The following is a 13,387-nucleotide window of genomic DNA, read 5'->3' as shown; positions in this document are numbered from 1 at the left end:
ATCAGCGCGTGCGCGCTCGCGCTCTCGCCCGGCGGGGCTTGGCTGGCGCAGGTCGCGCGGCTCGTCGATTGTCGGGCCACCGAGAGGCCCTATCTGTCATCGCCGCCGGCCCCGGGCGCGCAGATTTACGGTCGACCACACGTGGAGATCCACGCTAGTCGAGCGTGCACTCCTTTTTTCCCCTCCGCATATATACTTTCTTTTCCCTTCGTCTCTCCTGCTTTCTTTCCCTTTCGTTCTCGTTCGTTCCCCGGCTTATTTCCATATACTCCGTCTCTCTTTACGCCGCCGTTCGTTCATTCCCAGATCTCTTCCCGGAATGTAAAAAGAAGAAAAAAAGAAGAGCTGCGCGTGCACGTTTTCTGCACGCGCGGAAGCTCGCTGTCGGCTTTTACGGCCGCGCCCCCGCGGCCGTGGAAGCAGCCGCCGCCGGGATCCCTCTTTGGCCGTTCTTCGGGAGCAAGAAACAACACTTGCGGCGACGCGGGGCGCCTCAATCTCTCGGAATAAATGGCCGCTGTTTTCACGCCGGATGAGAAAACAGGTGGTAGGTGGTGTGGTGCGGCCTAAATAATCCGCTCTCGTTCGTGAAGCTGAGCTTCGTGAGATAATTTCTCTCAGGGTGCGACTGGGTTCTAATCCCACGGCCCGCTGAGCGTGACGGTCTCTGGGCGACGCTTTTCTCCTCTTCTCGTTTTAGAGGTGAGAGGAGGAGGAGGAAAGACCTTTTATTACCCAACAAATGCATTCTTCCACCCGAAGGTGACGCCGTGGAACAAATCATCGAGGTGGGTTTTCGTTTTTTCCTGCCCTGCTGAAAAAAACAAAAAAAAACAGTTAATCCGAATACTTCAGGTGTGTTGCGTGGTGTGTAAGAATTAATTCAAACGTGGCACAACAACAAAAGTAACAAAGTGTATACTGCGTGTGTTCAGAAAATAACAACGAAGCATTGCCTACCTTGAAATCCTGCCGTTGGCCTGAATTCGTACGGTACGAATAACTGGATGTCACAGTGTGAGACGCACGGCGAATGGCGGAAACATTGCTGTAATTCAGGCAGTTTGACGCAGGCTGTTTGGGCAAAGGAAAAAATACATGCCTCAAAGCAACCTTTTGTCGCATACATGCATACACCACCGCGTGGCTCAGTGCGTTCTGCACATGAGCACAAAGTCGAGGGCTCGAACCCGGCCAAGATGGTCGCGTTTCTGTGGAGGCGCGTTCGAAAAAACGCCCGGGTATTCAGATATACGCATCTGAGTGTTACAAAAACCCCAGTGACTGAAATTAATCCGCAGTCTCCCCTGTGGCAATAATTTATTAAAAGTTGAATCTCACGTGCTGCTGCTTATCCAGTAGTGCGATCAACCTATTCAGTCTATCCCTGCCCTGCGTGTTCCCACACAGTGCATATGTCATTCAATGATCACAAAAACTATCCAGTTAGGCTAATCGAATGAGTAAGATAAATTGTTTTTGCATAAATTGTTACAGCAGTTTAAAGAGTAAAGTGCAAGACAGTCTCTAAGTGATACTATTTTTTCTTGTTCATGATCTCGAATTCCCGAGTGCGCTTCGCGAATCCACTCAGGCGCCAACAAACTATTTATTTATTTATTTATTTATTTATTTATTTATTTATTTATTTATTTATTTATTTATTTATTTATTTATTTATTTATTTATTTATTTATCTCATAGGCTTATTGAACCATAGTATTACGACTCGGAAGGGAGTGGACAAACACTGCTAAAGAACAAAAGAAAACTGAACGACGGAGTGTATGTTTTCGTTCACCAGTATTTATAAGATCAAAAAGTTAACAAGTGGTAAAAGGTTATCCTTCGCTGGAGGAAGCGTAACAGCAAACTCTACGTCTATACTGCTTGCTATAGATCATTCGCGTATGCGTACTCGTGCAGATATTTGCTTTGGAACACGTCCCGAGAGATCGATGCCTCGTTGACAAGTGTATACGTGTGTCCGGTATACGCGGATGTACTCGCTGGAGGAGGCGGATGACGGGGGGTGGCGGGCTAGGCCGCACGCCCGTACGTCACGTCCGACGTGAAGAACGACGGCTACCTCCACCGCAGGGCTCGCGTGCCGGCTCGGAAGGAGAGCTGCCATTGAGCACCGACGGCGCACAGCCGAAGGCTGCGGTCACGCGGCGGCGGCGCGCCTGTCGTTCTGTAATTGCCTCACGACGCCCACGTAAAGAGCGTGACGGGATTGGCCCGCTATTGCAGCCCGAGACAAGGCGGCCCCCAGGATTGAGACGGCGCGGGTAGCGCTCGGCTACTATGCTGAAGCCCAGACGCCTTGGGCTCTGAACTGCTGCTGCACCGAGCGACTGCCGTCTTCATTTTCGGTATCACTTGGCGCGCGCGTGAAGAAAGGCCTTCGGCCGTTTAATTCGGCGCCTCAATATCGCGTAAAAGACAGCTGGAGGCGCCTTGTGCGCGCACGCGCCAATATCCGTGTGTGGTGTAGCTGAACGCTTTGATCTTGGACAGAAACGCCGGCGTCAGCAGATTCGTGCGCTGACAGAACTGCCAAAGCATTCAGGAGACGCATTAGTCTCGGTTTGCGAAGCCAGCTTTCTTTCCACTGCCCGCGCGATGCGGACGCAGGTTGTGCCTGCGCGTCGAAAGGAACTTCCGAGAGATGGCGCCATCTGTGTCATTCACAGCGAAATAATGCTTTCTGATGAGAAGAACGCTTGAGTTTGCTTTGGCTTCTAGATCCTGGAGGTGAGAGGAATCGCTTTGCATGCATACGCGTCAGCAGCACAACTTTCAGAGTACACACTCGACGTGCATGCCGACGAAACTGCCAGCAGGAAACGCGCAATCGTGCATACGGCGAAAGTGAGCAGACTAAATTTCCTGCATTATTGCTAACATCGTGTCTGTGATGTTGCGAGAAAGCGCAGCGGCAGCTAGTGTTGTTGTCATCTAGCCAGCGTCAATCAACAGCAGCCAAGCTGCAAGGGAAGGTACGGAACGATGAAAATAACGTACTTTCGACTAAGACGTCATAGACTATCGCTTTCGCCGCCGTTCATCATCCCGGCTTCGTGTAAATTAATCTGCCCCCGTAGCTTTGAGATGATCGCCCCTGCCTTGCTCGACCAGTTCATGAACGTAGTCGTGCCCCTCGAGGCTGTGTTCCGCGTGACTGGGTAAACCTGCCAGTGTTCCGCGATAAATCTAAAAAATAATATCCGCAACTCTCGCAAATGGCACCGGAGTAATTGACGTCTCCACCTGTTTTAGACTCCAGCCTCGCGGTTTCTCCGTCGCGTAAGTGTAAACGCACGTCCCCCAGAACTCGTTAACGCGAACAGCTGTTCAGCGGAACAGCCATTCAGCAAACTCAGAATAGAGGAAGCTGTGATAAAAAAGGGGGCACACGTTACAGATGCATCCCAAGAAATGACGAGGAATTGGCGTCTATGTCTGTAGCAGAGTGACGGTGAATGCGTCGCTCTCCAATCTTTACACGCAACCAGCGTATACAGCCCAAGCCATCCCTTCAACTTGATTGAAGCCACCCCCATCCCCACTCCTCCTATCCTCCACCTCCCTCCCCACACCTCAGGAAAGAAAGAAAAGAAAGTGATTTTTTTTTTGTGTGTGTGTGTGTGTGTGTGTGTGTGTGTGTGTGTGTGTGTGTGTGTGTGTGTGTGTGTAACGCCATTTCTTCATCCTCGTGCTCTAAACACAGCCCGAAGCGTTCAAAAACAACCACTCAAAAGTAGATTTTCTGCAACAAAAAACCCTTTTCCTACGTCTTTCTTCTCTCCCACCCATAGCGTCTGGATTTTGAATCTTGAAGAATGTTGCCTGACTAATATGATTTGGTAGTTAACAATGGTTATGTAGCCAATTCTTGTTCCTGGCGATATCTGTGCTTGCCCCCTATAGGCGACGCAACACAATGTTGAGTTATTGGATAGAAAATTTTTCCAGTGAATCTAAACTTCGGTGAAGCAGGATTATATTTTCTTCCCAAATGAAACAACACACAACACAGATCAGGCCTAAACGTTATATCGTACTTAAAGGATATTTCAAATGGTCTGCGCCAAAATATCCGTCTGTAAACCCCTAGAGCCTTCTCTCGTCGATGGCGTCATTCGCCGCGGTGGCTCAGTGGCTAGAGCGCTCAGCTATATATATATATATATATATATATATATATATATATATATATATATATATATACACACACACACTGAGCCGGAATATCGAGGTTCGATCCTGGCCGCAGCGGGCAGCATTTCGATAGAGGTGACATGCCAAAAGGCGCCCATGCGCTGTGCGGTGTCAGTGCACGTTAAAGAACCCCAGGTGGTCGAAATTATTCCGGGGCCCTCCACTACGGCACCTCTTTCTCTTTCATCTTTCACTTCCACCTTACTCTCTTCCCTTATGGCTCAGTTGAGGCGTCCGCCTGAAGTGAGACGGTCACTGCGCCATTTCCTTTTCTCAAAAGCCACAAACTAATTGAAGGTTACCTTCATGTGTCCCTCTTGAACATTGCCGTGAGGTATAGGATAAAGGGGGCCTCTTTTTCCTAGTCATCTACTCGAGTTAACATACTAACGCACGCCAGTAGACGTACACCGCTTAGGAAGCTACTTCACTGTCACAAGTGTCTTTTACTCGTCTTGCAGCGCACTGAAGGCTGAAGGAAGCAGCAGGGAAGAACTGCACTTGACTCCCATCCAAGGAAATGCATGCAGAGTCGACAAAGCGACAGTGTAGCAAAAATAGAGGGGAGAGTTGTGGGAAGGGGACAGCCCGACGGTGCCGGCAGACTGCGCTCACTCGAGCGTGAACAGGTGTGACACGACGCGTGGCTTAACGACGTGAGAGGCAAAGTTATGGGCGGCTCCGAACGGGGAGCTGTCGAAGCTGCCAAAGCTAACGGAAAGTCTCCCTTCGTTGAAGCACGTTGGCTTACAGGAGGTAGGGACGGCCTTCCTTTGTTCGCGCTTTTCTTAACCACCGCCGCCCCTTCTTTTTCTTTTTTTCTTCCTGACTTGCTTTGTGTGAGTCACTAAAACCGGCGCCGGCAGCCGGCAACAGGCGGAGACAGCAATCTATATTCAGTTCTTAAATCAAACTGCTGCTTACGCTCCTGATGTGGCAAATAAATAGCGAACTGAATTGAATCGAGTCATGGCGCCGTATTCAGGCTATTTAATTAGATCGAGGGCATAGCTGAGCTTGAATGTTGGTCACAACTGTACTAAATTCGCCACGCAAATAGGTTGGATTGTGGGTTACACTCTCCCGCTCTAAACTTTCTGGGCAGAATTTGAATCAGCGAAAACAAACAAAACATATATGCCACAAGAAATTATAACCGAGGACTTGGGTCTTGGCGCTATATTTGCATAAAAAAAAAACAAAACATAACTCGAGTTGTGGCCTTTGCGTGAAACGGAAATCCCCGAGCATTATTCGTAGCCCCGGTTGAAAAGCGCGGATGATAAATTTATAGAGAAGCCCTTTCATTAATCAAAAGAAGATTAACTGACCTGAAGGTATTTAATTTCACTCGGCTGTGGTAATGGCAATACATTCTAACTGAAAAAAAAAATTTTACTATCGTCCCATTGCCCATTTCACTGGGTACGGCAACGCCCAAGTGCTAAGCTTAGTTCTAATGCATGGTCATGAGTGGGCGCACTATATTTAGAACGTGTGAAAAGAGCCTATGCACGTTCTTCCATTTTCCCTTAAGGCATTCCTTCCTTATTCCCTCTGCAACCCGATTTAGAGAATTTCGGCGCCGTGCAATCATGTTATTTTTTGGAGCAATATTTATTCGTTCGTACATCGCTGGCGCTCTCGAGTTGAAAGAAAATGCCGAAAGGATTTTTAGATGCCTTTATGAGCAATGGGCTGCAAGGCTAGCGGTAACGTTCCGGGTAATTTAATTGGTTTTTCTTTAATTTATCACTGGTAATCAGTTACTTTTTTTCCAAAAGCAAGTTGTAGCCGACAGCACAGCTTTGAGAATCTGAACTGACGGCAAGCACCGTTGCTAGCGAGGGTGTTTTCTTCGTGACAGAGCGAAAACAGACCGGCTGCGGTGAAGCACCGCGCGAGATGTCCGTACCACAACCGGGTCACCGCCCTCTTCAGCGGCAGTTCTCGTCCCTAGAAATATCATGTGACCGCTCTGTAGGGACACCCCTTTTTACCTCCCACTGCAGTCAACTCGAAGGCTTCCACACAAGGCATGGAGCAACAACTAAGGGCGACGCTGATACAACAGGTGGTACAACTGATACGCTGATACAACTCAAGACAAAAGCGGCTTTTTCCGTTCAAAGGACCCCCTTACAGTCAATAATGTCGGCCGATTGTCATGAGCCTGCTAGCGTGAAATACAGGGAACGGTAGGACAACGAAGGGAGGGGTCTGTCTCAGAGCATGGAGGGGGGGCTATCCCTTTTATCTTCCATGCCTGCATTGTCACACTAGCAGGCTCATGCGGATCGGTCGACGCCATTGGCTGGAATGGGGTCCTTCAACGGGGGAAAGCCGCTTCGTTCTTTAGTTGTATTAGACTATAGCATCGAAACATTGCGCAGTTACGAGATAGTGCTCAAGGTGTTCATATGTTATAAATACAACCTGTCCCTCCAGCGCATACATTGACAGAGTGTACGGTGTAGCTGCTGATCTCTTCATGAGGAAATGCGGGGAAATTAGCGACACTTTCGAAACATAACAAGCTCATCTCGAAAATTAACGCGCAAGAAAATGTCAAGCAAGCCGCGGTAGTTTAATGCAGTCTGAGTAAATGTGTGTTATGGCAATAAAAGTTTGAAGGAAAAAACACAATAGTAATCGATTACTTTTCTGTAATTGCTCAGTTACTCTTCTGCGGCTGTAGCTAACCATTGTAAATTATATTTCAGATGGAATTGTTGTAATTGTAATCGGGTACTTACTTTCTGTAACGTGTACAAGACTGGTTCTAACCCGGCCGCGACGGCCGCGTCTCGGTAGGGGCGAAACACAAAGGCACCCATGCGTGTGCTGTGCGATGCTGCAGAGTAAGTTAAATATCCCCACGTGGTCGAAAGTATCGCGAGGCCCTCCACTACGGACTTTTTGTTTCTTCTTTCACTCCCATCTTCATCTCTTCCCTCACGGTGCGGTTGAGGTGTCCGTCACGACGTGAGATTATTACTGCGCCATTTCCTTTCCTGAAAGCCAATTTTCCTGGTCTTGATCCTGAATAATTGTATTATTATTTTTTTTTGAAAAACCAGCTTTTCCCAGATTTAGACATTGAGAAATAGGGCGTGATTTTTGCCCTCCATACTCTGCAAGAAATAAAACCGGAAAACGAAGGGCCCCAGGTGTTTAGTGCATTTAAGCACAGGTACCCGCCTTAAATACCCCTCTTTTCCGTAATGAAGACCGTAATGAAGTATCTCCTTGCATGGAGTATCTCCTTGCATGAAGTAATGAAGTATCTCCTTGATGAAGCATCTCCTTGCCGACGCGGTGTACCCGCAGACGAATCGAGGTGCATTACACCCGCCTTTCATGTCTGGGGACGCTGACCGCGTTATCGGGCAGGCAGCGGTGAAACCGCTCTCCAGTGCGACGAGTACGGGGCGCAGTGGGGAGGGTTCCTAAAAGCGTCGATGGTTCGGTACTCCTGGGAGGCTCGTTAAGGTGGCAGCCAAGTGGCCCGCCTGATGGATGGATGGATGGACAGGAGCAAAAACACTCTGCCGTCGTGTTGGCAACACAGGCGGCGGGCGCAGTGCAGTGAACACGGTGCTTGCCCCCCCCCCACCCCCTTGTTTTCTTCGGAGGTCGAGAGTCGCGTGGTTCACCGCGTAGTGATGCATGTATCCGCACGTACGCACGCACATGCACAGCCTTGCGGAAGTTTCCCGGAGGGGGGGGGGGGGGGGGGGGGAGATCGTGGTTCCCGAAATAAAACGGGCGCCGATCCCGCTGAGGATCGAGGAACGCCGCGCGGAACAGCAGGTGCCTGACCTTGTTTTCGTAGCCGAAGGAGTGCCGTGTAGCAACTATAGCGAACAAACTATTGAACCGTTAAGAACCCAGCCTGCGCAAGGGTTGCTGCGCTTGTTGCATAACGCAGGTGGCGTGCCTGCTGTGGTAGAGCCAACGAAGTGGCTGACTTGACTTTCTTATTGCTCTGTCGACATGGGTCTCGAGTCGGGAGAGTTTCGAGCGCAGCAGGATACGCGCTTTTTTTTTTTCGTTCTTTCAGTTCAGACATACGCTAAGCACAAGGTTATAGTTGCCACGTACCATTTTTTTTTTAAGAATTCAATTTTAAACAAACCACATTAACTCTGCAAATTTAGGTATCTTCACAAAGACAAGCACTGCGTCACTTGCGTCACACTGCCCTTCCGCTGTGTTATGCCGAAGTCGTCAATCGTGTTGTGTCGCAGACGTGTACATTTCAAGGCAGGGGAATTATGAGATGTTTGGTGCAGTCTGCAATCTGTAAATCGTATTAGGCTGAAGAAAAAAGCCTGCGTGCTTTGACGCACTTCCTGGAGTGTCTTTTCTGCACGAAGACAATCGAAACGGGTCGAGCCCACATAGTAACTGGGTTTCGTGGAGATTTCAGGCACTTTGATTCTATGTTTGTATTTGGGAACTGCATTGCCGCGCTTCGGACAGCTATGAAGCACGTCTTTGCGGGTGGGGCCGAGACTTGAGGGAAAGGATCCTCGCGAACGTGTTCCGTCCGTCTCGAGACAGTCATGTTCTCAAGAGCGGGGTAGAATCCACGAACGGGTTAGACAACAGGACTGCCCTGCTGGCTAACCTCTCCGCGTTTTCCTTCCCTGATTTCTCACGCGGTCTGCTGTGGTGCGGACCTTGCAAGGTTTTTTTTTTATCATTTAGTCCTGTACTGACACATTGTTAATATAGATGAAAATGAATGGGTGAATGAACCATCGTTGGTTTCCGTACTGGCCCGTTCATTTGTTCCTTATGCGCATGGCCCGCTAATCAGCGTTGACTTGAGCCAAACAGCACTTTCCAGCACGGTGTTGGTGGTGGGTTGCAAGGTAGACCTAGAGTAGAAGAGATGGCACTCGCATATTTCTTGAACTATTTCTTTCTGCTCTTCAGCCCGCACTCTCCGTTAAACTCACCTCTGAGCAACGATTACTTCGGGTGTGTGATAAAGCTTGGTTTATTGGATTATCGGGGTTTAACGTCCCAAAGCAACTAAGGCTAATAGGGACGCCGTAGTGGAGGGCTCCGGAAATTTCGACCACCTGGGGTTCTTTAACGTGCACTGACTTCGCACAGTACATGCCGTGCGTCAGTATAGAGCACAGTATAGTGCTTAAAAAAACGGCCGAATCCATCGGTGGCTTAGAATAGCTATAGGACTCATTTCGATCTTGCGTTCGGGCACATCGACCGCGCATCCAGATTTCTGCGATAGCGAAACGCGATGCTACTTTTCCTCATGCATGTGAGACGGCAAGTGTTCGATTTCAATCTACACGTTGCGAAGCACCACGCCCTTGTGGCCCCCTTTCGCGCGGCACGGGTAAGGCAGCCCGCTGTAAATTTCGATGCCTTTCTCTCGTTTTTTTTTTTTTTTAAGCAGCCGCACTTTGCCGCAAAAAATTCAGAAGTCGCCATGTACTTCAAGCTGGCTGAACGTTACAAAAACGTCGTCATCAGTAGTGCATCAGCGGCAGGCATTTCACGCGGATGCAGAAAGGAGACCTGTCTCGCATCTCTTCAACATTCTCCTACCTTGAACGTCGGTTTTCTCATAGCTCTGCCTATTTGACTGCCCTTCTGCTCTTCTGTATTTGTCTCTCTTTAACAATTCCGTTATCCCTTTTGCCAACCTGTAAAATCTGGACTTCTGTCCATGACTTCTGAGTATTTATTACGAACGTATTTTCAGTTTAAGTGGCACCATTAATAAAAGAATTTATTGATTTTTAACAAAGAAACCCTCTCCAGGCCAAGTTTCTAGTACGAGACACCAATGGCAGCAGCCATGCACCCTGTCCCCGCTCTACCTACCATTGCTATTTTGCGAGGGCACAACTAATCTTTGGCAGCTTAATCTTGGGGCCGTTCATCCGATGCCTCGCAGCCAGCTCATGAATGCATAAAACAATAATCTGCGTAGAATTCGTCTTAATTTTAATTTATAAAATATTCCGCGCAACTCAAAACAGGGGACGAAGAATAAGAACTTGACTGTGCACGTGATGGTCCCGCCAGGCCCTTTTTTCATGTTGATCGTCAGCGATATGGATGAATCTTCATTCTTAGTGGCGGTCCTGTTACAGGGACAGCTGAAAAATAAACGGCCGCATATACCGTCTCCGCCTTGTGTCTCTGGCACGTGCTGTTCGCTGTCCTTCAGAATTTCCTCTCCTTCGCTTCCTTTTCGACGTGGAGGGACGTGTGGGGGAGCTGTACGCACCCGGCTATAGAGCGGCCCATCATCTATAGATAGGGACCACGTCCGTCCGACGCACTTGCGAGCCCCAAGGGTGCGCGGGCTCATTAAAGACCTCCGCTCGAACGCACAACAAAAACGCTCGCGAAGGTTCTCAAAATAAACGGCTTCTTTCACGCTGCCCGTAAACAAGCAGCCACTGCCGCCCGCGGTTTCGCCCTGCGTAGCGCGCGGGCCCGCGCCGTCCTGTGAGGCCAGCGGCGGGCTCACAGGCCGCCGGTGGGCGACGGCGCGCGGGGAAGCTACTTTGCAGCGGCGCGGATGACGACACCCGCAGTCTGAGCCTGAATCGACACTTCCTCTGAAGGACGCCTGCGGCACTGCTCGTCAAATTGCGCCCGCAGAGGCCTGTGTAAGATGCAGGAGGATGGTTTACACCAGCACAAGTGGTATGGACTATGGTGTCGCGATGGCGTTCGGGGCCGGGGTTTAAGGTAATTAAACCTGCTGTTCGATCAGGAGACGACAGTTTGGGTCATAGAGATTACATCGACCTCTGGCGTGGATGTCAAGCTTCTATCCTACCTTAAATAAGACTTCGATGCCTGTGAAGGGTACGGCTCACGGGGTACGATAGGCTGCCTTCGTCAATGGGTATTGGGGCTTCGCAACATTGACTGCCTGCTCCGAAAGGGTGTATGTGTCTGTACTCGGAAGGGCTACGATGGGCATCGGTACAATCCAGGTTGGACCTGCCCCAATACTTGCACCTCCCCCTGCCCCTTCCTTCCCTGGCTTCCTCTCTCCCGCCATCCCTTCCTTCACAGTGCGTCAGGTGGTAACTCAGGGTGAGAGACAGTTACCACGCCTTTCCTTTTTTTTATACCCTCACCTAGTCTGTCCTACAGTTACTGCTGGTGTCCTCTATTCCGTCCTTCATTCCTTCCTCCGACGGCGTGGTTGAGTTGTCCACCGAGTAATGAAGCAGTTACTGCGTGTATCTTTTCCTGAAAACCAGCTGTAAGACCAGCTGGTGTCCCTGTGAGGCAAGCCCTCTTCCAACTTAGCGGCTGACACATAAGCTGCAGAATAAAGTGTATTCTGTCTCTCACTTTTGTAATTAGTATCTTATTTTCATCTTGCGCGAGTGTTTATTTTGTGCAAATCGTGTCATTCGATTTTTCCATTTGGTTTTAAGTCTTTCCTTCGCTGTATGTTTGGTCTGCTGATTTTGTTTTTCTTTCAATGCTTTTTTGTACCCTCTCCTACTCATTTTGTCTCTGCCTTATCGTTACTTCCTTGTTTAACCAATCATTAAGTGTCCCATTAGATTAATTACCTATATACTTGGTGACCGTCGTCAGCGTATAATCATAAATGCAAATGTTGTTTAATGATAAATATCTTTCGATCACTCGTAGCAGGGTGCGGAGGAGCCTGTGACCAAACTATCCTTCCAAAGTGCGGCTGCAGTACACATTCTTTTCGCTGTTCGAAAGGCACGCAGGCCCCTCCCCCTGTTTCGTCAGCTTCCTTTCACCGTTTCTTTCTCTCCGCACGGCCTGAAAGCACGCGAAGGAAGTTGCCGTCAAGTTTCTCAGCCGAAAAGCGGGTCGCTGTGAAAAATTGTGCACCCGTGGCGGCGGTTGAATGCTAGAGCGCGTACTTTGCGAAGCCATTTTGTGGGCCAAGGATCGTGGCAGCGTGGTCGTCGCCCGTTGTGAGCAGTGCCGAGGCCACGAGGTGGGATCGAACATTTCCCCGCTTGCCCTGAAAACCGAAACAATCGCATTATTCGCTCGCATCCCGCCGCGTGGAAATCGCGCTTATAATTTGTTCTCAGAGCCAGAAAAAAAAAAATGTTCCAAAATGTTGACATAGCAAAGTGCGCTTCGGTTAAACAGACAAGCTTAGGGGCGTCTAGCCGGTGATATACACGTAGGACTTGTGCGGCAGAAGCTGGATTGCTTTTGAAACGAAGTACTCAAACAATAAATCAGGATTCGATACGTTGCACCTTACGTTTTTTTTTTCTGTTATTTTTCTATAATTTGTGGCAGCAAAGATGTCCAAACGAAGTTCATAATCTTGAATAAAAATACAGCACACTGAATCTGACTGAGTGCACGGGCCGTTTGCACGGCTGTGCGAAGGTTTCCTTGCAGAGAGAGAATACTGTCTTCAAGACATTTTTTATTATTGGGTTTCTGCACAGTGTGAGTTCTGTGCTGGTCTGATTAAATACCATTGACCTGCTCAAAAGTGATGACAGTCTTGATTACTAGAAAACTGGGCAACAAGCAAAAGGCGAAGCCCTCGCTAAGGCGTCAAGCAGTTCAAGGCTGTGATTTCACCGGCAGTTTTCTTTCTACATTACTGGCATGACTTCATCCGCAAATCTGCTTCAATTGTAGCCGTCGCTAATGTATTTCGATAGCTATAATATATGACAGTATCTGAGTCCAATGATGACGCCACGCACATGTGTAGCATTTAGGGTAGCATGAAGTCTTTGTTGGCTATAGTTACCCGTGCTAACGTGAAAGCCATATGTGGGCAATGCCGATGAAGGTAATGAAGACGGGACGGGGCGGTAAGCACGGGTTAGGAATTTAGTAGTTTAACTAGTACGCGACAGGCTTGAAAGAGCTTCATGCACAGAGCCAAAGTTGATTTTGGGCGCGTCGACAGGGTTTCTTTGCTCGCAGTAGTCGTCCACAGTTAAGATGCATAACACTGCTACATTACGTAACTGAAAACTTTTTCTTTTTCAAACGAACGCTATTGTTTTTACAACAAACTGCAATATAATGCAAACACTTCTAGAGATTTCTAATTTTGTAATAGGGACGAATCTAGAAAAGTAATATTTTGCTACGCATGAAGTGGCACTATTGAAAATTCACTTCCCAA

General features: G+C 48.7%; 1 protein-coding gene across 2 annotated transcripts in view; it reads left to right on the top strand.

Moving 5' to 3' along the window:
- Positions 1–13,387, top strand: part of LOC149342021 (ADAMTS-like protein 4) — a 48,396-nt gene that overhangs the window by 7,486 nt on the left and 27,523 nt on the right. The gene's annotated exons all lie outside the window — the stretch shown is intronic.

This window comes from Amblyomma mixtum, chromosome 5 (assembly GCF_055824585.1).
Source record: "Amblyomma mixtum isolate Tamu chromosome 5, ASM5582458v1, whole genome shotgun sequence".
Classification (NCBI taxonomy): Eukaryota; Metazoa; Arthropoda; class Arachnida; order Ixodida; family Ixodidae; genus Amblyomma; species Amblyomma mixtum.
Note: the sequence above shows the minus strand (reverse complement) of the source record. Positions and strands in the feature narration are given on the sequence as shown.